We start from the raw sequence: 22,898 nt of genomic DNA, 5'->3' as shown, positions 1-22,898 counted from the left end.
CAGAGAATGTTCAGGGACTTGTACATGAAAGTGTGTAAATAATTCCTGCAATTTATTTCCTGATGGTTTTCAAAGCCCTCTATCCATTTCCTGGTGGTGTAAAATAGGAAATGCTAGATTATACTTAGAACACCAACCCCTATTCTCAGGGGTCAATGGGAAGATGGCCTAAAACCCGTGCTGCTTAGAGGAGCTAAGGAATCATGAGGAGTCCCTGCAGAGGTTGCCTTGAGAAGCCTTGGGGAGAAAAGAGACCTCCTATTGCAGTTCAAGTACATCTAAAATTTTTTAAAAATTTATTTTGTTTATACTTCTGGCTTAAGTTTGAAAAACACTGATCTAAGTATAAACCCCTGTCTTTTGCAGAAGGAAAAGGAGAGAGAAAGTGGTTTTCTGAATCACAAAACTGTTTCATGGAAAGCACAAAACAACCCTAGTCAAGGGCCCTCTCTCCTACTGAGATGAGCCCTTTAAGACTACAGCAAACCCAATTCTGAAGGGACCATCTGGTCTGAGGTCAGTTTTTATATTTTAAGGAACTACTGAGTTGAAATGTTCATTGGATGCCTGAACTGGCCCTAACAACTCTTAGCTTCAATTTTCTAACATCTGAGATGTCTTATTATATTGTTGGATGATCCCTATTGTCTATAAAATGCTTTTTTATATTGAACCTTATTTTGCTTCTTGCAACTTTCTCCTCTTAATATTAGTTTTCATTCATCTTTGCCAGAAGAACCATTTACATTTCCCCATGAGCTCTTTCTGATTCAACATGAACATCAAAAGCCTTTATTCCTCTTTCTTAATGTATGGTTTTATTACCTTATCAGCCTCACCAAATTTCTCCTAAAACTTTCCAGGATGTTTGCTCTTCTTGAAAGCCATGATACTCCAATTGTGCCCTTGGTTGTGGTCTTGACCACAACCCCTATGCTTCATGTACTTGGAAACATCCTGCCTTGAATGCGGTCTGCATCTGTATTATTTTTTAGTGACCACACTATTCTGTTTTTTTACAAAAAGCACAAAAATCTTGAATCTTCCCCCCCGTGCTGCTTCTGCTAGTCACATTATCTTCCCTTTGTGTTTTTGCATTTCTGTGTCTAAGCAAAATGCGGAGCACCTTAGTTGTTCTTTTTAAGTTTTAAAGTGTTAGATTTAGCTTGTTTCCTACCTGGAAAATGCTTCTTTGTGCCCTGACTGTATCATCCTCTATGCCTTCCTTTGTTTTTCTACAAGCTTGTCCATAGTAACTTTGTAACTTTACCAGCTTCTTTCTCTCTCTTCTTCCTTGTCATCCCTAAATCTACAGCAGAATATTTCATTAAGACATTTTAGCAAGGAAAAGAGTCAGAGGAGATTAGAGGAAAACAGGGGAATGCGCAGTTGAGATTTCCCTGTCAAAACAGACCTCTTGCTAACTGCTTTTTGTTTCTTGCTGTTTTTGATGAAAAAACTGATTCTTCAACTCATATATAAGATATAAGGACTTGAAGGGTTCACTTCTTTTCTGTTTTCTAATTTTCACTCCATCTGCAATAATGACAACAACAATGTGACCACCTGGAAATCATTTCACATCTCCATAATTGTCATCTTTCTAAACCAATTTTGTAACTGAAGTTCCTAATTTGGGAGAAAATTTTAAGAAACTTCATTTCAGGATATTTGTTTTCTGTCTTAAAATATCTTAAGGGCTTTCAAGAGTAAGGATTAAAATGTGGCCCCAAGAGGTAGGATTCAAGAACTTTATTGGGTAAAAATTGCAGTGATGGCATTGCAATGTCACTTTAAAAATTGCAATGTCCCTTTACTGTAGAGAAATGAACTCTGTTAGAGTCAGTGCTACACGTAAATAGAGTTGGTTGCCTTGCGAAGAGAAGAGTTCCCTGTTGAATTCTCAGGTAAAAGCTGGATTTCACTTCAAAGGCATGTGGAAGATTCTGTATCAGAGCCAACATTTGATAACATTTCCTAGAAGGCCCTTATCAATTTGAGGTTCTAGAACTCTGTAAGGTCAGAATAACTGGAAAAGAAAAGAAAGAATACTTTTACTTATTTTATTTTAGCATCAGTGAAAATATACTTTTACCCTTTTAAGTACCTTCATGGTAGTAAAATTCTAAGTCCAAGAACAGCCCCTGGTGTGTTCTCTCTGAAGAGTTACAGGAAAAATGCCCAGTGTTACGTACCAGTAGGACTATTCCAGTAATACCATGTAAGGTACTTAGACTTCCTCCTTTCACCATCCAAATGCCTGGGGCTGGCTGTAGGGGCGGGAGACCCAGAGTGAGAGACAGCCACGGTTTGACAACTCACAACATTTATGTCGGTTGGTTTGTTCTTCAGTAGCCTACTGCTACTCCCACTCATTATGAGCCCAGCAAGAGTAAACAAGAAAGCTACGCTCATCACAGAAACTCAGCCAGGCACAGAGGCTGCGAGAGGCAACATTTTGATGTATACCTCCATGACTGCAGAGGCAAGGGGAAAAGAACATGGTGTACCATGTCCCAACTCTTGCAACTTCGGTCCAGATTCCGGGAAGATTGTGGTGTCATGCCACTGAGTTTTGTAATTCTCTGCTTTTTTTTTTTTTCTTTTTCCCTAAGGGATCACTAAGCATCTCAGAGAGAATATCCTTTATATTTCAGTAGGAGTATTATCAAGGAAATCTATCTTCTTTTGTGACTCAGAACCATAAAACAACATCAAACTGAATTTACAGTTCCAATTCTCACCACTCTTGGACATGGGTAAGAGATAAATCATTTTCTCCACATACTTTTAGTTATGGATTTTGAATCCTAGAGAGTTAAATTCTTTCTAAGGAAGGATCCTTAGAGATCACCAATCTTCTGATTCTGTAATGGTGGAAACAGGCTGAGCATAAAAGACTGATTCTGAAGAGCATGGGATTCAGCCATAGCATCAGTCATGCAACACTCTTCCCAGTGTTCTTTCTAAAACATTTGTTATACATGCCCAGCACTACTGGGTGTGGTTATAAAATGCATATCACCTAGTTTGTGATCAGAAAGACATCAGATGCTTGGCTCATTTGAGTGGGAAGGAGATAGGACCATTAAATGTGGAACAGAAATAAGAAAAATAAATAAATAAATAAATAAATAAAAGCCAATGGAAGATGCCAGTTAAACAAAAGGCAGGAACACTGGGTCAGTGCTAATGACCATGTGCCTCAACAGTGTTCTTTCTAAAACATTTGTTATACATGCCCAGCACTACTGGGTGTGGTTATAAAATGCTTTTCACCCAGTTTGTAATGTGAAAGGCAACTAAGATCAGTCAGTAAAGCCTTGGAAATAAGTAAAGTTAGAAAAGGTTGGGATGAGTAGCTAAGGAATAGAAAGACATCAGATGCTTGGCTCATTTGAGTGGGAAGGAGATAGGACCATTAAATGTGGAACGGAAATCAGAAAAAAAATAAATAAATAAAAGCCAATGGAAGATGCCAGTTAAACAAAAGGCAGGAACACTGGGTCAGTGCTAATGACCATGTGCCTCAACAGTAGCTGTTCACAATGGTGTTTTGCCATGTGCATACATGCAGCTTAATTGGAACATTGTCACTGAGCTAAATGACACATGGTAGCAATCTTGCATGTTTATGAGCTGCTGTCAATGCTGCCAACTTGATTATAAAGGAGCTTTGTTCCAAAGGCTTTGTTAATTGCTGTATCACTATAATGTTACAGATGGCCTATCAAAGATGTCAATGAAATTGGGAAGTGGAGTACTGAGAAGCTTGGCTCATCACCCACCACATTCTCCAAAACTTATTTAACTCCATTTGTGACGTGAGCACTGTCCTGAAGTCTGCGGCCAAAATCAGTTTTCATTTATCTATTCATTCATGCATGATATGTACATTCATTCACCAAATACAAGCATACTTGTGGTAGAAACACAGCTGCATCCACTAACGAACAGGGCAGTCTTACAATGGCAGGTATATAGTCTGACCAGACTTCTTCTATATCATCTTTCTGTTGCCATAATACTGATCTCTTGATGCCAGTCTGCCTAAGTACCTGTTTCTAGTTTATCAGACTTGTGCTTATATTTATATAGTGAGAATCAATGCCTCAATGCCTTTAGATATTAAAGTGTTAATATGTTAAATGTTAGAATGTTCAATGGAAATATGTAAAATGTTAGTCGATGTTAAAAATTAAATGCATAATGAAGTAAAGAGGGATTTCCATTCATTATTTATATCTTCTAAAGGTTTAAGAAGGAAAATACACCTAAAGAACATCATAGCAGAAGGAAGCTTATTTTATCCTTCAGGTCTTAGTAAGTGGTCATTGTTATCTGGTGTTGATGCAAAACATATTTATTCTGTTACTATGTCATGACATCAGACAAGAAACTGCTTCAGCATTTTAAATAGAACACTTCTAGAAAGTCTCATAAAAAATATTTTATTTAAAAATTCCAAATTATGAAAAGTTATATTTTCTATTTAAGTAATAAATGTACTCTCCCTTTTTTGATAATGAGATTTACATATTGGATAATATTTCCTTTTTTTGTCTAGTCTGCCTGGAAACTCAGATTCAAATATGATATGTATTCATAGAACCATTATCAACCTTCTGGTTAATATGTTTGGTTACTTCATTTTTGCTCAATACTGAATTTTTTAAAATTTAACAAGCAAACTTCACAAATGGACTTTTTTCTAAGTTTTTAATTAAAATACAAAACAAATTATAGTTTATGAAATAAACATTTGTTTACATATTCAAAGTTGTCTAATAAACCTTAGATTTTAGCCATGATAAAATAGTTTTGTACTGCACTGAAAAATGTAACTACTAAAATGTGTGTATTTTATATTTATGTATAAAACAAGTATTTGAAGACATTGAAGAGAAAATAATGCAGGCATATATTTGAGGGTTAAGAACCCTGAAAGAATAAAGGAGTAAGGATTGAACTTCAGATGTGCTTGGCATTTTCCCTGGAAGAATTTTCTAATTTGCACTGTAGGGCAGCTGGAGGTGGTGGTGAAGATACCAGTGTTGTCAGGTAGAGGAGCCCGAGGTTGGTATCTGTGGCTACCAAAGTGGCTAGGGTTTAAAGTAAAAAAATTACAAAGAAGTGGAAAGCCCAGAAGTGAAGTCCAATGTATAATGTAAATTATGTATTATTGGAGTTATTTGTCACTTCCAAATTTGGCATGTCAGGACTAATAATCCAGACAAAAGAAATACATATAAAAGCAGTAGCCTGGGGATTGAAGACATGGCCAGGGAGCAAAATAACTGGGAAGTACTACGGGCACAGATATTGGAGCTCATGCCCTACCGAGGTGGAGGAACCTTGGTACATACTCAGGCTCTCAGTTGAGACCCCAGAAAGGACCATGTTTAGGAGAAAAGACTGTATTAAGAGCAAGCATTTTGCCTTCTAAGTATGGGCAAAGTTGAAATAGATCTGATCTAAGAAATTCCAAAACCAGCACTTAACAAATCAAGGTAATGTGCAGATACTCTGCCAGCCAGCCAGAGGACATCAAAGTCCTTTCTGGAGGCAGGTAACATTATTCAGAATCTGTTAAATGTTTTGCCCAAAAAATACAAAATCAAATTAAAAAAAATTTTAAAACATGGTAAAAACAGCGTAAGATGACCAAAACCTTAAAGAAAAAAGTAGATGATTGAAACAGAGTCATAATGCAGTAATCAGGCAGGGACTTACACATAACTAGGATTAATATGTAAGAAAATAGAGGAAAATATAAATAATGTCACCAGAAGCTTAAAGTCTATGAAGAGCCAAATGGAAAATGTTGAACTGTATAATTCTAAATTGAATTTATTAATTCAATAGATGGATTAGTATCAGATTAGCAGCAATAGAAGATAGTGAACTGAATGACCGTTCTGCAGAAAATAACCAGATGAAAGCACCAAAAGAAAAGAAAGGATGAAAAATAAAGAGAAACATCTGAGAAACAAAGGAGACACAATTGTAAAAAATCTAACATATGATTGGACTATAAAATGAGAAGAGAGGAGGGAGGGAGAAGAAAAAGAGAGAAAGGGATTTCCCAAGGCCTAAGGAATCACTGCTAAGGCTCCATCTAGGGCACCCCGACCTAGGTCACAGCAAAGCAGAAACTGAAGATTCAGCAGGTTTGGAAAATACCCAAGCATGCCTCTGAGTGCCTCCAACTCTCTGATCACCTGTTAGTTGTCCACACTTTACATCTGCAGCTTGCTTCCACCTTGTATTTACATCCCCTCATCTCAGTCCCTCTCTCCCTACCTTTACTTCTGTCTGTGTGTGCATAATTATCTTGTCTAGGTTCTGTTTTCCTAGTCCTTGTTCTTAGAATTTGCCTACAGGTTTAATTTTTGACATTTCTCCTGCCACCAGCCACTGACTCAAGCTCATACCTTTATCTGTCTGACCCTGAAAGGTAATCAATACTCTTGGATTTCAGATTCTTTAAACTCTCTGGACCTAGCAATACCCACCGTTTACCAGGGCTTTGCCTTACACCCACAGCCTGATTTCTAAGAGGTCCTCTGTTCTTTTCTACTACCAGCCTCATTTTGAAATTGGAGAACTTGAAGAAAACAATGGATCAATCATCTTTTTTCAGTGGAAGAACACTAAAGTAAATAAAGATGGGACACCTGGTGATAGCAGCAGAGCAGTAGTGACAGTCACACTCAGTGAGGCCTGACAGTTTCCGCCTGATGAGATGTTTTTCAGGTTGCAGATTTAGGTGTTTAGCAAAGCCAAACCAGTAATAGATTCTGTGGTGCTTGGCCATATTTCATAGCTCTTTCAGGAGTTTCCTGCCTCTAGGGACACAGAGCAAGCCTCCATGTCAATCTTTCTGGTAGCTGGCTTTGTCCTTGTCTGGGTAAAAGACTGAATTTTAAAATTTTTTAGCCAGTTTTGTCCTTCATTTGTTCTTCCTTCTTCTTCATTGGTGGGATGTATTGATTTCCCTCAACAGTGACCAAAACACTTTTACATCATTCACACACATAAGCTTTCTGGAATCTTTTCTGTTACTGTTGTTTAAACAGGAATTTTCCCATTTCACAAACAAATGGATAAGATATCCCTCCCAAAATCATGTAACTGAGAAGGGGTAACAAGAGATGAAAACATTTCACTTGGCTTCATAAGACCTTGTTTGAGTATTAAATTGGTCATTAATTTTGTATTAGAGGAAGTGCTTAGGGCATCTCAATTCCCAGAAGTATTTGATAACATTTGTTTTATTGAATAAATACAATCACCTATTCAGCACTATTGGGAAGGGGGTGGAACAGTGAAAAGGAGGTCATGAGTTCTAATCCCAATTCTACCTCAAATTTGTTATGTGACTTTGAATAATGCATTTAACCTCTCTAGGTTTCAGTATTTCATCTTATAAAATGAGAAGACTTAGAAATGAACATTTATTAGACATATACTGCATATCAGTTCTTATTCTTAAGTACTTTACATGTATAATTCTTTAATTATTACAATCATTCTAAGGAATGCAATTCTGTTCTTGTGCCCATTTAGCAGATGAGGTCACCACAATACATAAAGTTGATGTAATTTGCCCAAAGTCTGACAGCTGGTAAGTATCAGAGATGGGGGAGCAAATCAGGCAGTCCATTTCCCAAAGACGTTCTCTAAAGCCTTTGCTTTAATTAATGTCCAAATCTCTTGCCAATTGGCTTCAGCCCCGGGCAAGTTCACTATGGATTCAGTGTGACCAAAGAAATGACAGTAGAATGTTCTTGGGGTGAAAGGGTTATACCCAACTTTATTTCCATGGTGGCAGGTCAATCACTAAAATCCCGTCCGCTCAGAGTGAGTCTGCTGCACTACGTTGTTCTCTGCCTCTGGTCCTCTCGGCCTGCACAGCCGTCCTCTGGACCTCTTTGTCCTTGGCGCGGCCACCACTCCAGCCTCTGCTCTGCTCTTCTGCAGCCTTGTAGCCATGCCACCATGTTGCCCAGAGCACTGGGCAGGGCTCTTTATGTAGATTTAACTGCGACATGTTGCTATTGTAATGTGTGGTAGGCTAGCCAACCAAGGCCAGGTGAGAATCCTGGCCACAAGACCCTTCACTTTACCCACACCAAAATAGGACTACCAAAACTCCTGAGTATCAGGACTGTACTAACTGAAGAAACTTGCCTTTTAGGGGCTTTCCAAAGGTAGGTCCAGTAAGGGCTGCAAAAACACATCTGCAAAATCTGGCGATTGCATATTATTACTTAACCTTCCTATCAGCTTTGACAAAGCAATTTTGAGGTCACCTCAAATAAATTTTTTGAGATCAGCACATATATAAATTCAAATGTCCATTAGGAAGCATACATACCATCCGATGCAGCTGTCTTTGCTATATAGAGAACCTAATTGAATCTCTAATCAGTATAACATGTGCTGAATTTTAGTGTTGTGCTTCTATTACTCTGTGATTTGAGATTTGCACTGGAAGTTTGGTAAAAAAAGCTTACACTTCATTTTATGTCTAGAAAGTTGGTGCTTATTTTTGGTACCATAGCTGATGTTTTAATCCCTTCTTCAGTTCAGGTTTGCTAAAGTTTTTTTTTTTTTTTTTTTTAAGTCACTATTATTTTTTTATTCTTCTGCCAAATTGGGTTTATGTAATTGGGTGGACATGAATTAATGAACAAAAACTTAAGTGAGATACATATAACAATTTAACAGAACCTGATAACCTAATTTCTTTCAATTTTTTCCCAAATTCATTTTTAAGTCTTGCCATCATGGGGCTTACAAGAAAGTTAACCAACATATGAATACTAGTCGACTTTCAAATCTTTAAGAAGTTGCTAAAGTTTTTTAAATGACTTTACTCTTGGATTTGAACTGCAATCTTGTGAATGTCTAGAATGTATGCTTTTATGAAAGCTTTTTTGAAAACCCAGGAATTTTTGGTGAAAGGGAAAGGGAATTTCTAAATTGTTTCCCTTTTAGCACCCTTTAAAAAGCCACATGCACTCACTCACTTTTCTTCAGAAATATTCAAATATAGCTTCTAGAAAGCATTCCCTCACACACCTTTCATGTCTGACTGGAGTGAACTTGGATGCCAAGAACCAATCAGTTTCCTGGAGCCTCCTGCTTTGTGGCTGTTGTGTGCCATCGTGAGCCTTCCTGGACACCTAACTTCTGAGTGTTGATTGCTTTTAAAACCATGACAATTTGTAAAGCCAAAGGGCTCAATCAAAAATTCTGAATTCACCACCTGGAATTAGAATCCTCATTCTAGTAGGTGACTAATCCATCTTTAAAATATTGAAAGAGTCATGACGGAAAGTTTAGTGTGAGTAGCTCAGCTTGTCCTCATTAGGTGTAGTGTTCATGCTTTTATTATTCGAGTTCACAGATGAAGAGGGCATTGTGCTCTGGGTTGTGTCATGTTGCTGAGACTATGTAGATCTTGTTTCGATATTCAGGGGCATTCCAATAAGTGATTAATACCTGGCTCTCAGAGAAGCAGGGGGAGCTCTGATTTTTAGTGTGTATTAATTTCATATTCCTACTATGAGCAACTTCAAGTTTCCAACATGAAATTCACTGAACTCGAGTCACTGAACATGAGTTTGGAAAGAGTTACCTAGAAATTACTCTTGTGGAGTAGTGTGAACTGGCTCCACACACTTCTGCTATCCAATTGGGAATTTAAATGCCACCTTCAAATGATGCTTGACAGTAATGAGTTTGAAAGAGTGAGAATCAATATCCATATACGTGATTTCAAACCTTATTCTGCCACCAACCGACTGTGTCACCTTAAAGAAAAACCTTTAAACTCTCAATTTCTCCTCTTTAATGAAAAAGGAGGACAATAACAACCTTGTAGGTTTCTCAGAGGGAGATTGAGAGATGCTTGAAATGATAGCATTGGGAATAAATTAAATTTTTCATTTTTTAAATGACCACTGTTTACATGGTTTTTTTTGAGAGGAAGGAGAGTGGATATAGAAAAAGGCATGTCAGATGTCAACTAGACTTATTGTTGTGATCATTTTGCAATGTATACAAATATTGAATCATTATGTTGTATACCTGATTCTAGTATAATGATGTATGTTAGTTTTATCTCAACAAAGTAAACAAAATTAAAATTTAGAAAACAAAGAAAAAGATATATAAGTAGGAAGCCATATATAACCATAGCATAGGAAGATCTGGCCAGAGTGTGTGTAATAACAGTAGAGGAGAATTGTTAATGAATGAAACAAGTTCAGACACCCCAGACCTTCTGAGTTGATCAGTACATCATAAACATTTTCTTGGTCTACTCAAATGTACCGTTGAAGGGAGAGTTCACAGGCCAAGAAAAGAGGGAGGAGCTCAGAGCAAGCCTGCCTTGCCGTGAAATCCCTCAGATCTTTTTATGGGTGGGAGTTGTGAAATGCTTTTTGCATCTGTAATTAGGGAATGAAGTGGAGCAGATGGCTACAGCACAGTTATAATTAAAGTATAATGCACAGTGAAATCACCTTGTGCAGCCAGTTATGCATTCATGCCAGAAAATATTCATTCTCTGACTGCCTCTAAGCCTTTTCTTGGGGTTGCAGGGAATGGCTCTTGCATCATGACACTGATTCCATGCACTCTTTTTGTGCCAGAAGGTCTGTGCATGGATTCTGGATTGCACTGTATTCAATTATACAGCTCCTAGAGTCTGCTCTTTAATAAGGAACACTGTTAAATTAGAGGCACATGCTCCTCTTTCATGGCACAGAGCTAGTGCCCTGCAATAGATACCCTCCTGGGTTAAGAATTTATTTATGTGTTTTTCAGCTGCACTAGTAAATAAGCTCCGAAGAATAAATATAATGCAAAAAAAAAAAATCTCTTTTACGCAAGACTCTGTTTCTAGAAATATAAGAAGGCTGAAAACCAATGACATAGGTGGACAGGCACACAGACTGATTTCTAAAATGCTGAATGTGTATTTCTCTTCCCTTCTACCTAAGTAATAATGCAGCAGTTGCAACCAGTTTGGTCTAAAAGCAAATGGCTGTGGTGCCAATCCCAACTAGGCTTCTAACTTCTTGTGTAGACTGGCCCAGGCCAGTCACTGGGCCTCTCTGGGCCTCACTTTTCTTCCCTATCAAGTGTAGAAGCTGGACTGCATGATCAGTGTGGGCCTTTCATTTTCTTTCTCTTCTTCTTTTCCCCCTGAGATGCCATAAGACCAATTTCCTCCATAGTAAACGTACCATTACTAATTCTAATTTTTCTTGAGAGAAGCATGAGAAGGCAAGGGTTTCTTTCTTTGAGAGTTTATTTTATTTTGTTTTGTTGCCAAAGGAGGTGAGAGATCAGTGGTTTGAATGGATTTCTGCTTTTCTTCTTCCATTGGGCACCCCATGTAAGCAACAGATAGTCACTTTGGGGGTGTTATTCTACTCTAATTGTTAGTGCCTTTGTGGACAAAAGACGCACAGGCTGAAGTCCCATGATTTCACCACATCTTCTGATTTATTTAGGCATTTCATCTATACATATTTTTTTCTTTAAATATTAAACCACTTTTTGTTATTTTAACCAAAGTGTATATTCATCAGTCAATGACCCCAGACTTCATCTGTCATCTGGAAAAAAAAAATGTTTTCCTTTTCATGGTCTCATTAAAAAAAAAAGAAAAAAAAATTAAAAAGAACCAAAACCAAACCAAACAAACAAAAATCCCTCTTTCTCTTTCTTGGATCAGCCCCAACAGGTAACTTTCCAGTTGAGTCCTTAGTTATAATTTATCTTAAATGGTCAGCTTCTGAATAAATAGACTAATAGAGCATTTGAAAAAAAAATTTCCTTAATCAAGAATTAGTAGAAAAGACATAATTATTTTACTATCATAAGGAAACATTGTGCAAAGAACATGGTCTTTGGGGTCAGAGTCCTGAGTCTGGATTTTAGATATGCTGCTTCATTGTGGTGTGAGCTGGAGAGAGTTTTTGCACTTCTCTGAATTTCGTCTTCCTCATCTGTGAAATAGGAAAAAATAAAACCACCTTGCAAAGTGGGCGGAAGGATTAGACCTAGTAAATATAGTGTGTTTGGTGGGCAGGTATTCATGAAATCCCCTTTACCATTTAGCTCCCATCCAGCTGATGCATTTTAAAAATACGCTCTCACTTTCTTACTATCACCTCCCACTTAAATCCTTATCTGTTTAGCCAAACTGAGAGCCTTCTTGGTCAGAATTAAAAAGTAGAATGGGGACTAGAAATTTTCCACACAAACTTGAATGGGTAAAGGAGAAACTTAGACCTCTGCGAATTTCTTTTCTTGGATATTTAGCTGAAGATAACCTCTAGGGAGATGTAGACAAGGTCTTGACTAAAAGCGTGGTGGAACAGGATCTCTCAGCTACCAGGTACCCAACTTGTAACCAGGACGTAGCAAGGCTTAGCTTGCCTGTGAGGTGGGAAAGTTGGGACTGAGTTTGGAAAATGAACCATTTAATTACACTGTATTTTATTATGTAACTTCTGGGCAAAAACTATGAAACAAAACTGAGAATTCCTTTATATAAAGATTGTAAAACTGTTGTAAAGCATTCACATTAATTCTTAATTGATCCTATAGAAATGGTGGGATACAGAGAGGTAAGAAGTGTACTTCACATGTTCTGTTTATCTGAAAGACAAGGAGAATAAGTTATTTTTCTAAGCCACCCAAGAAGTAAGCAGAAGGGCTTTCCTGGAATATCTTGTTCCTCCTTCCACCTAATTCCCGCCTGTGACCAGGCTCTGATGTTGTATTATTTCTAGCAGCTTGATTCTCCTCTGGTACTGTCATGTCATTTCTTCTCACTGAGACCACACACAGAGTAGAAAAGGGAAGGCATATGACCTCCTAGGGCTCAATTTCCTACAAATGAAATGAAAACAGAGATGCCTTCCTTGTCTACTAATATTAAAGCCAAGAAGGTAACTCGGGCTCCTGATGTTAGGCCACTGCTCATTCCAAGTCAATAGACTGTTTCATTTAAATTTGACAAAAACTCCTTACCATTAGTAAACATTTCATCAGAAGTATGTTTTCATCAAAGATCTGTTATTGCTATTTAGAGAAATGCTAGAGTATCTGAGTTATCCTCCTTCAAATGTGAAAGCTATATAAGCACCACAGAGTTCTGCTGTGGCTCAGCTATGTGCCTTCCTCTGTGCCCAAGGTGATGTTTACCTCAACTACAAAACTTACATTGTATTATGTCATGATTTGCACAGCTGTTAACCTGCTTTCCCTGCAGTGTCTAATCTTCCAAAGTCTAGTATAGAGCTTGATAACTATTATCTGATCAACAGATATTCATTAAACAAAATGAAGAACCATTAGAGACCCTCAAGTTTTTGATAATAGGATGGGCTAGGAAACTAGATAAAATCTCATTGTAACCAACTAAGAATCTCAGAAAAACAAATTGTTAATATATGCATCAATAGCTAGTGAAAAAGTAAAAGGAAATCTTTCTAGACAAAATAACAAGTCAAGGTAGGAACACAGGAGTGTGATAGAATACCAAAGGCAAATTTCACTGTGAGGGTGTTTGTTGACCAGGGTGAACTTGAGCTTTGGTGTTTGTAGATTCAAAGGACATAAAGAGCAAGAGATAAAATATGTACCCAATAGAAAGAATCTACAAAGATATTATCCTGCCATTAAACTGGGGTACCCAAGTCTATACACAGTACAAAATATTAAAATAAAAATAAATATATCCCCTCTCACCCAAGAGGAAATATAAAGGGAAATCAAAGGTCATAGACATAAACACAGAGTAGAGGAAGAAAACATTACTACTCATAATTTGGAATCCTAGGCTAATTCTTATGCATATTTTCAGCCTAAATTCATACTACCTTATTGATTCAAACACATCAAGATGAAAACTTAATTGCATAATGAATGGTAATTCCCATAGGCATCTGGTAGAAGCAAATGCAAACAGTTGCTAGAAGAATTCACCTTCATTTCAGACTTCAAAAATATATATTTTTTCACAGATAAAACTGATTAAGATGAACAGTTCAGTCCAAATTAACAAAACATACAAGGAAGCATGGCACCATGAGTGAGAAACAGTAAAAACAACAGAGCAGAACTAGGACTGAAGAGCCTTCTGATACTGCAATTACTAGGTGGAGTCCATAAAATATCTATTTAGTTGTGATAGTTTTCTAAAATGGCCCTCAATGATTCTCACTTTAGTGTTCACTGCCCCTGAGTGGGAGGGCTGGATGTGGTGACTTGCTCTGATGAACAGAAAACATCTGAAGTGATGCAATGTCTCCTCCATGAGAATGTGCCACTGTGACTTCTGTCTTACCAGCACTACATTGCTCCCCCTTTACTTGATTGCTTTAATGAGGCCAGATGTGATGTTTAAAAGGCTCTGATGTGATGTAAAAAGATGTAGCAAGGCAACGAGTGTAACGTCCAGTCAACCACCATTGAAAAGCTGAGGCCTTTAACTCAACAGACCACAAGGCACTGAAACCAGCATCCAATTTAGATGAGTTAAGCTTTGAGATAGACACACAGCCCTGACTGATACCTTGATGGTAACTTGGGAGAGTCCCTAAAGCAGGGGACCAGCTAAGTTGTGACTAGATTCCTGATTCATAGAGAACTGGAAATTAATAAATGTGTGTTGTTTTAAGCTGCTAAATAATCTCTTATGCAATAGATAACTAATATACTACCATTTTTAAAGAAATGAAAGACAAGCCTGAAAAATACATGTCAAAATAAAAACTATAAAAAACAGCCAAATACTTTGGAAAAGTACTATATAAATCTTTCTAGAAATAAAAACGAAAAGAAAACCTCAGGGGATGGGCTTTGCAGCAGATTAACAAAGCAGATGAGAGAATTTAAAAAATTAGAACATACACTTCAGGAAATGACCCAAATGCAACATGGAAGAAAGGGAAAATGAAATACAGTCAATGTTTTAAACCCACTGCTGACAATTTCCCAGAACTAAGGAAGGCCATCAACCAGAAGTTTCAAGAATACATTAGTGGGCAAATTGGTATACATTTAGGGAAGCTCAGTGAAGGGTGTATGGGAACTTTGCTACTGTCTTTGCAACTTTTTTGTAAATCAAAATTATTTCAAACGTTAACTTTTTAAAAAGTTTATTTTAAGAAGTTAACTCAATAGGAGAAAGGTTATTTGTTTGAAGGCATTCATTGCAACCTTATATATTATAACTTAACATTTTTCCCAATTGTGAAAATTGTGAAGGTTAAATTTTTATTATAGTAGAATGGCCAAGTACATGAGAGCACTACAAGTCAAAAGAATGAGTAGTTTAAAATTATCATTGTGACTATTGTAAATATATAAAATTTTTCTTCTAATATAAGGTTAAATGAAAAAGCAGAACACTTAGTGTATGTCATTATGAATGTATATATATGCATATTTGTGTGTGTGTGTATATATATATATACACACACACACATATATGTTTAAAAGTCTTGCACAGACATAAATTTATAGGCCCTTAAACAAAGTCTACAAGGAAATACCAAAACATAAAATAGTAGAGGGAAGAATTACAATATTTTCCAATTCAATGTATTTATGTAGTTTTTAAGATGAGCATAAAATATTTTTTAACACCATACACAATCTCTTAAAACTCAGTATTCTAACATTCTATTATTCCATGGTAAAATTTAATGAAACGCTAGCAAACATAACTCAAAGTTCATTCGACTTGAAGAAAACACAGTGGACTTGGGAGGGTTAGTTAACCTTTATAAAAAGAAGGAAAAATTTCCAAATTGCCTGAGATGCAAGGATCTCTGATCACATTAGGTAATGAGTTAATTAATACTATAACCTGGCTTTTTAAAATAAAATAATGAGGTAATCGAGTTTCTCTTTCTAATTAAAGCAGAGAAGAAAGAGATAGGAGTATTTTTGTTTGTGTGTGTGTGTTAGGAATAGGTAGTATAGATGACTCTTGAAAATCCCTGAAAAATCTTGGGGAGAGATTTAAGTACATCATCAGACTGAGAGAAGAGAGTCTGTAATGAATCAGAGCAGTGGGTCGAGCCCATCGTGAGAACTTCAATTCATTACTTCTCATCCTCCTTAGTCATTTGCCATTAGAGTTCTAGAAATGAGTTTTTTTGTGGCTTATCCTTCAACTCATATGCCTAAATTCTCGGATATGTGATAAACCAGGGTTACTGAAGCCACAGTGTCTTTCACAGTCAGAAACCAAATGAGACAAAGCAATGATTAAGACATCAAAGCATGACAGAGCAAAATCCCAGAGTGCAGCTGATGTAAAAACATTTTACAATTTTATTTTCTTAAGCTGTTCATTTAACTTGGCTTGGTTCATTTTGTACCTCATTTACAAACCAATTCAAAGGCAGAATGTGGTTTAAATACATTATCAGCTATTTGCATAAACTGTCCCTGAAGATATTTTATCCTATGTTTTTTGTTTTTCAACTTGAAGTTAAAGCGCCAATCAGCAATGCCGTAATTTATTACCCAGACACTAAGCCCCAAGTATTTTGTTAGTATTATAATTAGGAATATTTTAATGCCTTTGAACATTTCAATATGAAAATCAAAAGAATACATTTTAAAAGTTTCACAAATGCCCTGCATCTCAGTAATATACAATAACCTGCCACCTCCTCAAAATGTGGAAATTTAAGCATGGATTTACTGAATGGGCACAACTAGTTTCAATTTTAGGATTCAGGGGAAAAAAATACAGTAGTTTCATATCATGAATTTTTTTTCTTTCCCCTTCTCTTACTATCAAGTTGAGATATCACCAGCCTCATTATATCATTGCATTCTTATATTTTATGAATTCATAACTGTTTAGTGCAGATTTTCAATGAAAAATAATCAAACTATAAATGAGAAATCATTTTAGTATGAATCTTAATTATCTCTTTAAAACTTCCTTTAGAGTTCTTCTATACATGGATCACCCTGTCAGCATGTAGCCCAGGACAAATTGTAGCCGAGGTTAACCAAATGAATGCTTCTCTTTTTTCTCTTGGAAGACAGTAATAGTCAATGTGTTGATTACATTATTAGAGAGTAAATAAGAATCAAAGTGTGATGCTTTTATCAGAGTAGACATACTATCATCACAGATCGACTTTTTGTTATTTTAAAGAGTAATCCAATGGACCAAACCCAGGATTAAGAAATGTTCTTGAGGATTCTGTGTTTTCTGGGGGAGTGTTGCCCTGTATTGCTAGCACCCCAGGCAACTTCACTGGCTCCACAGGAGGCTGAGTGGGAAATTATTCTTTCCCTTTTTTTAACTGCATTCATCCCTTTGTAAAAAGTTCCATATATTCAGAAATATGCACACACAGAAGTTTTAATTTCCCTTCATCACTTTGGTTCTTTTTATTTCAATACAGGATAGAAGTAGAAGTGCATGTGGAATATATTTCATTTGAAATTGACTCTAGGAGTTGTTTAAAAGATAAGACATTGGGGTGATACTTGAGAGGATATGACATAGGGGAAAGCTCTTAATATTACACCCGTACTGATCCTGTTGAACTATGTTTTCCATGCTGTATACATTTTAGGAACCAAGTTGGTTGGAATGTCAGGCACTGGAATATCAGACAGAGGCTGTGTCATCCACCTACATAGCTGCTTCCCACTCAAGGGCAGACAATGTAACCCATTCACGAGGTAGAGTGAGGGCCTGTCTTGATGTGGATAGTCATTAATCTAGATGACTGCAGTACCTTCCTAGGTAAGCTTCCTGGTCCTCTCTTGCCCCGCCTCTAGGCCATTCTCCACAGGCAGGATAGCATAATCTTTTAAAAGCATTAATTGGATCATGTTGCTTCTCTGTGTGAAACTTTTCAAAATTTTCCACGATTCTTGGAATAAAATGCAGATCTCTTTCCTGGCCTGCTCTGCTTTCAATGTCTTGAATACTTGAAGTTTTCCCAAACTCTTAGCCGTATATACCTATGCTATTCCCTCCTCCTGGTGTGCTCTTCCCCCACTTCACTTGACTCCTTTCTCTCCCCAGATCTCAGTTAAAAATTACTTCTTCAAAAAGGCCTTTCCCAACTATCTTATCTAAAGTAGGTCTCCACCACTGCTACCACCTCTCCCTTCCATTATTCATAACGTCAGCTTTCTTTCTTGTTATATTAACACAATTTTTTGTTTCCTTGATTGATCTCCTTTCCTGAATTCTGTTAGGAGTTAACAAGTAATACAAAAATCTTCACACTTTGTGCCACACATCCATTCCTCTTCTCTAAACCTCCGTGTACCAGGCTTCTGTTCTTTTCTTTCAAGACCCCTGATATGATAGCCAGGCCATTATTCACTGCCCAAACATCTATTTTTTCCCATCTATTTAGTGATCTCCTCCCTCACAAGTAGATGACCATGTTCACTATTCATAACTCCACTCTGGGAAGATATCTCCTCTCTAGTGTCTTTTATGTCTTTTAATACTATCCTCAGATGTTCTAGAATGCAGTTCTTTGTCAATTTTTGTCCTTCACCCACTTAACAAGTCTGTGAACCATGTCTTATCTTGAGGAAGAGAAAAGCAGCTCCTGAGAGAAGCTTGTCAGGCACATAAACCAAGTTTTGACATTGCTAGAAGCTGGCCTGAAATTCAAAGCTAGGTCTTGGTATCCTCCTATTGAACAAAATAAATACAGTTTCACAAAGCATCAACATTAAGCAAGGTCTCTCCATGAATGTGATGGATCAAGACAAAATAAGCCCCATCTGTAATCACTTAAGAACATACTAAAAAAGATGAACATTAGCCAAACCACAAAAAATGACCACACACAATCTGCAGCCCAGTAATGCGAATGACTGCTGCTTCTTTATCTAACAATTACAACTTTAGTTCCACTTTATTCATGCCATCTTATAGATGAAGTTTATCAAGATATTGATTCATAAATAACCGTATTTCTTGACAAGATCTAGTACATAATAAAGACCCAATTCCTTGAACCCTGTGCTAAATAAGCTAACAGAAACTCAAATTCTACAGTATATTCTTTCTAACATGCCCTTACTGAGACACCCCAGAGCCACATGGTGTATATTCTCCCTTACTGTAATCATAAATCTGGTTCATTTAGCTATAGGCATAACCAATTTCTGTGGCTGGAGGACATTGACAGTCTTTCCTACCTCTTTCAGCTGTTCTTAGGTGCAAAGTAGAAGGGGGCTGCTGGTACAACTGCTGTAGGTGACAGGGATTCTGAGTTACCTGCTCTTGCAACTGACCAAGCTCTGGTTCTGCTTGGGCTTGACTGATGCTGGGCTGGCTTTCTGATTTGGAAGAACTAAAAAATTCCAACTATTGATATGTAGTTTTAGATACATTGTCATTTAATGTCCCATGGTCAAGTTTTCTGTTGCTACCAAGGACCTAGTAATCAGGAACTGCTTTATCAAAAGACATATTACTTTCTCCACTGTGCGTGGCGTGGACTTACTCCAGAATACCAGGGTTTGCACTGTGACTCTCCCACTGGGATTTTCCATAAGGTCCATGCTGCACTGTTCTCTACTAGATGCCTGAAGTCTTCCCTGACATCTAGCATATGGGCCAGAGCACTATTCCTAGGCATGGGATGTGTTTCTTTCAGATACTGAAGAGAACCATCAGGCTCACTGCTTCCTTTGAAGTAGGGGATGAAATATGCAGCAATTTTTCTTTTACTTTGTAAAGCAATTCTGGCAAACTCCTGTCCACTGGATTCCTACAGACTCCACTGAAATGTTAGGACTCCACATCTTTGTAGGGTTTAAATCCCATCCTCCGGAGCACATGTGTCTTAAGAAGGTCTCCATCAAGGCCATCTCTTGTTTGTCCTGCTTGATCAGCATGACGTTATTGATACAATGTATCAGTGTAATATTCTGTGGGCTAACCAGGAAGCCCAGATATCTACACTCTACAGTACGACAAAGGGCAGGACAGAACACAGCCCTGAGGCCAAACTATACATAAATATTGTTGCATGCTCCACGTGAATGTGGACTGTTTAGGATCCTATTTTATAATCAGAATAGACAAGAACACATTTACCAAATCAATGTATGTGTACCATGTACCTGGCACCTTATTGCTCTGCTCTGGCAGAGATATCACCTCAGGCACAACAGTTGAAATCAGGGTTATTACCCGACTGAGCTGTTAAGAGACTACAACTCAGACTCCAGGGTCTGTCTGAGTTCTACAGGGGCCATATTGAGAGATTAAACAGAATTATGATAGGTATACTCCACTTACTCCTGTTCTATATTCTTTAACCATTTCATGATAGCACCTATCATCATCCTTCCTGGAATGTGATAATACTACTTATTTACTCCCTTAGTCAAGTGAGTAGAGGGCAGTTTCAGAGGTTTCCACTTGACCTTTCTCAGTCTGATAGCTCTTACTCCAGAAGCCAAGAATTCAATGTACACATCACTCTAACTACCAAGTACATTAATTCCAATTAAATATTTAGCTTGGAAAAATGGCCTCTGGGTGGGTCACCAAACACAGTGGACCCACTGTGATTTTAACCAGGATTCTATTTATTACCTAACCGTGTAAGCCCCTACTCCAACAAGGCACCATGATTACGCTAAAGGCCTCCTGGTATCAATGTCAATTCAGACCCTCTGTACCAATGTATAATTACTCAGATCAGTAGCTCTAGGGCAATATAGGCTGTATATTTTCAAAGTCTAATATAAATGAAAACATGGTACCACTTACTTAAAATCATTAAGAACTCCAAGTGAGGAGTCCTTCAAAGTATAGAGTTCAATACACATTCCTAAAGTTGTCCCTGGCTGTAGGTCTCTTTAGGGAAGTCTGGAACAATTGCAACAGTACGTACTTGCCATAATATTACAAGTTTCTTTTTCCTAGGGATCTGGCTACCTCTTCAGTCAATAGATTCTAGATCTAAACATTGACTTAGGTCAACAAATCAAGCAGGGGATTGTAATTTTGTGTTGGATGACCTCTTTCAGCCTCCCGTTTGCTCGCTCTTGCCTTTTTCTGCCTGTAGATTTAAGCAGAACCCTTGTTGGCTGCCCCTAGGTGTGCCGTGTTCTACTGACCATTTCTACAACTCCCTGTGGTCAAGATTTTGGCTGCACCTCTGACCTCGGTAGTCATGGTAATTATGACTTTCTGGAATAAGGCAGATAGATAAGTGCCACCACCTGGCTTCTGTTATTTAGGGGCCCAGCCCTTGCCCATCCCTCCCACCGCCAGCCTTTGGCTTCAGGGCACAGCAAGCACTGAATTCTTAGTGATGCCTCTGTCCTTCTCCCCAGGACATTTCTGACAGCCTTGGAGAATCCTGTCTTTTTTGGCCTTGCCCATCTAACCTATTTCCCTGGCAGATCTTCTGATTTCACATTATATATCCACTCTTGCATGCCCACTTCCCTTAGCCTCTTCATTCCTTATCTAACATCTGCCAGGGAAACTCATGCAATTCCTCTTCACTCACCATTGTTCATTACTTTTTCCAGACTTCTAAGAGTCTAAGGCCACTCTACAAGTAAACTTGACCCACCCACGTTGGTCCTCACCAGGGTGCTAAATACCCTGTTTGAGGAAGTACATTCAAGTCAATGTACTCTTTCCTATGTAGTCTTATATTCTAGCCCATTCAATCAAGTACCCTAAAAATCCAGTCCCAGGAATATTTCCCTGACTTTTGCTGGAACATGCTAGCTACTTCTGGAAACTCCTTTGTTAATTAATTTTTTTTCCTTATCCATGGTCACCTGGGTTCTTCTGTGACTGAGCTCTATTTAGAGGATTTGCAGCCAAGCGGGAAAGTAAAGGCACTTCTGAGGTAAATACCTGTTGCTTTTTCAGATAAGTCCCCTGTAACATCTTCCAGTATGAAGGGAATGCTAGCTCTTTCTAGGAAAGTGTGGTCCATCTCTATAAGTGCTGAAGATTTAGGGGAGTACTATAATCTGAATGATTGTGTTCTTGCCCAAATTCATAATTCATGTGTTGAAATCCTAATTCCCAGTGTGATGGTATTAGGAGGTATGGCCTCTGGGACATGATTAGTTCACAAGTTTGGAGCACTCATGAATAAGATTACTACTCTTATAAAAAAGACCCCACAGAAGACACAATGAGAAGATTTCAACCTAGAAGAGGACTCCCCCTAACCATGTTGGGACCCTGATCTCTGACTTCCAACCTCCAGAACTATGAGAAATAAATTTCTGGTTTTTATAAGCTACCTAGTGTGTTCTACTTTGTTGAAGTAGCTCCTAACTGACTAAGACAGAGTTTATAGAACCAACTAATCAAAGACATCCTCAGTGGTCCCTGTACCACATTTCAGGGTCTCAGGTATTTCCAACCAGCCTTGGCTGAGCATTCAAATGTTTCTTGAGCTCTTTGACTTAATCAGGTTCTCAGTTTTCTGTTTAAGTTTCTTTCTTTTTTGCAAGAAAGCCCTCATCTCTTTGTAAGATACCAAGGAAGCCATCTGGCTTCCACACTCAAACTCTTTGATCAGAGTATCTCAATTTCTCTCTTCAGAGTGTCAGTGCAACCTGGCAATAACCATACAGTTCCACTTTCTTGTAGGTGCCATTGCCTCTGTATCTTCCTTAAAGTCCAAATATTAGAACTTGCAAGAGTCTGCCTCTACAGTGGATGTTTTCCTAGTAATCTGAATATCAATAAAATTTATAGCAATTGAGCCCCCACATTGAGCCAGAAACTATCCATTATTCCACATAGTTCTAGATGCCATCCTATTTGCTTGATAAATAAAGAGTGAATCAACACTTTGATCTGTATT

At 37.7% G+C, this 22,898-nt stretch overlaps 1 long non-coding RNA gene across 3 annotated transcripts in view; it reads left to right on the top strand.

The window, feature by feature from the left end:
- Nucleotides 1–14,714, top strand: part of LOC140848438 (uncharacterized) — a 34,460-nt gene extending 19,746 nt beyond the window's left edge. Inside the window, exons 2-4 of one of the 3 annotated variants that reach the window (XR_012129298.1) lie at nucleotides 367–516; nucleotides 2,616–2,759; nucleotides 3,723–14,714. This is a non-coding gene — a long non-coding RNA (uncharacterized lncRNA). Of the gene's footprint in view, nucleotides 1–366 lie in introns of all 3 variants that reach the window. The other 2 variants (XR_012129296.1, XR_012129297.1) reach the window with 2 other exon arrangements.
- The last annotated feature ends 8,184 nt before the right edge of the window (nucleotides 14,715–22,898 follow it).

Source organism: Manis javanica, chromosome 3, assembly GCF_040802235.1.
Source record: "Manis javanica isolate MJ-LG chromosome 3, MJ_LKY, whole genome shotgun sequence".
NCBI lineage: Eukaryota > Metazoa > Chordata > Mammalia > Pholidota > Manidae > Manis > Manis javanica.
The sequence above is the reverse complement of the archived record's forward strand: the minus strand, read 5'-3'. Positions and strand labels throughout refer to the sequence as shown.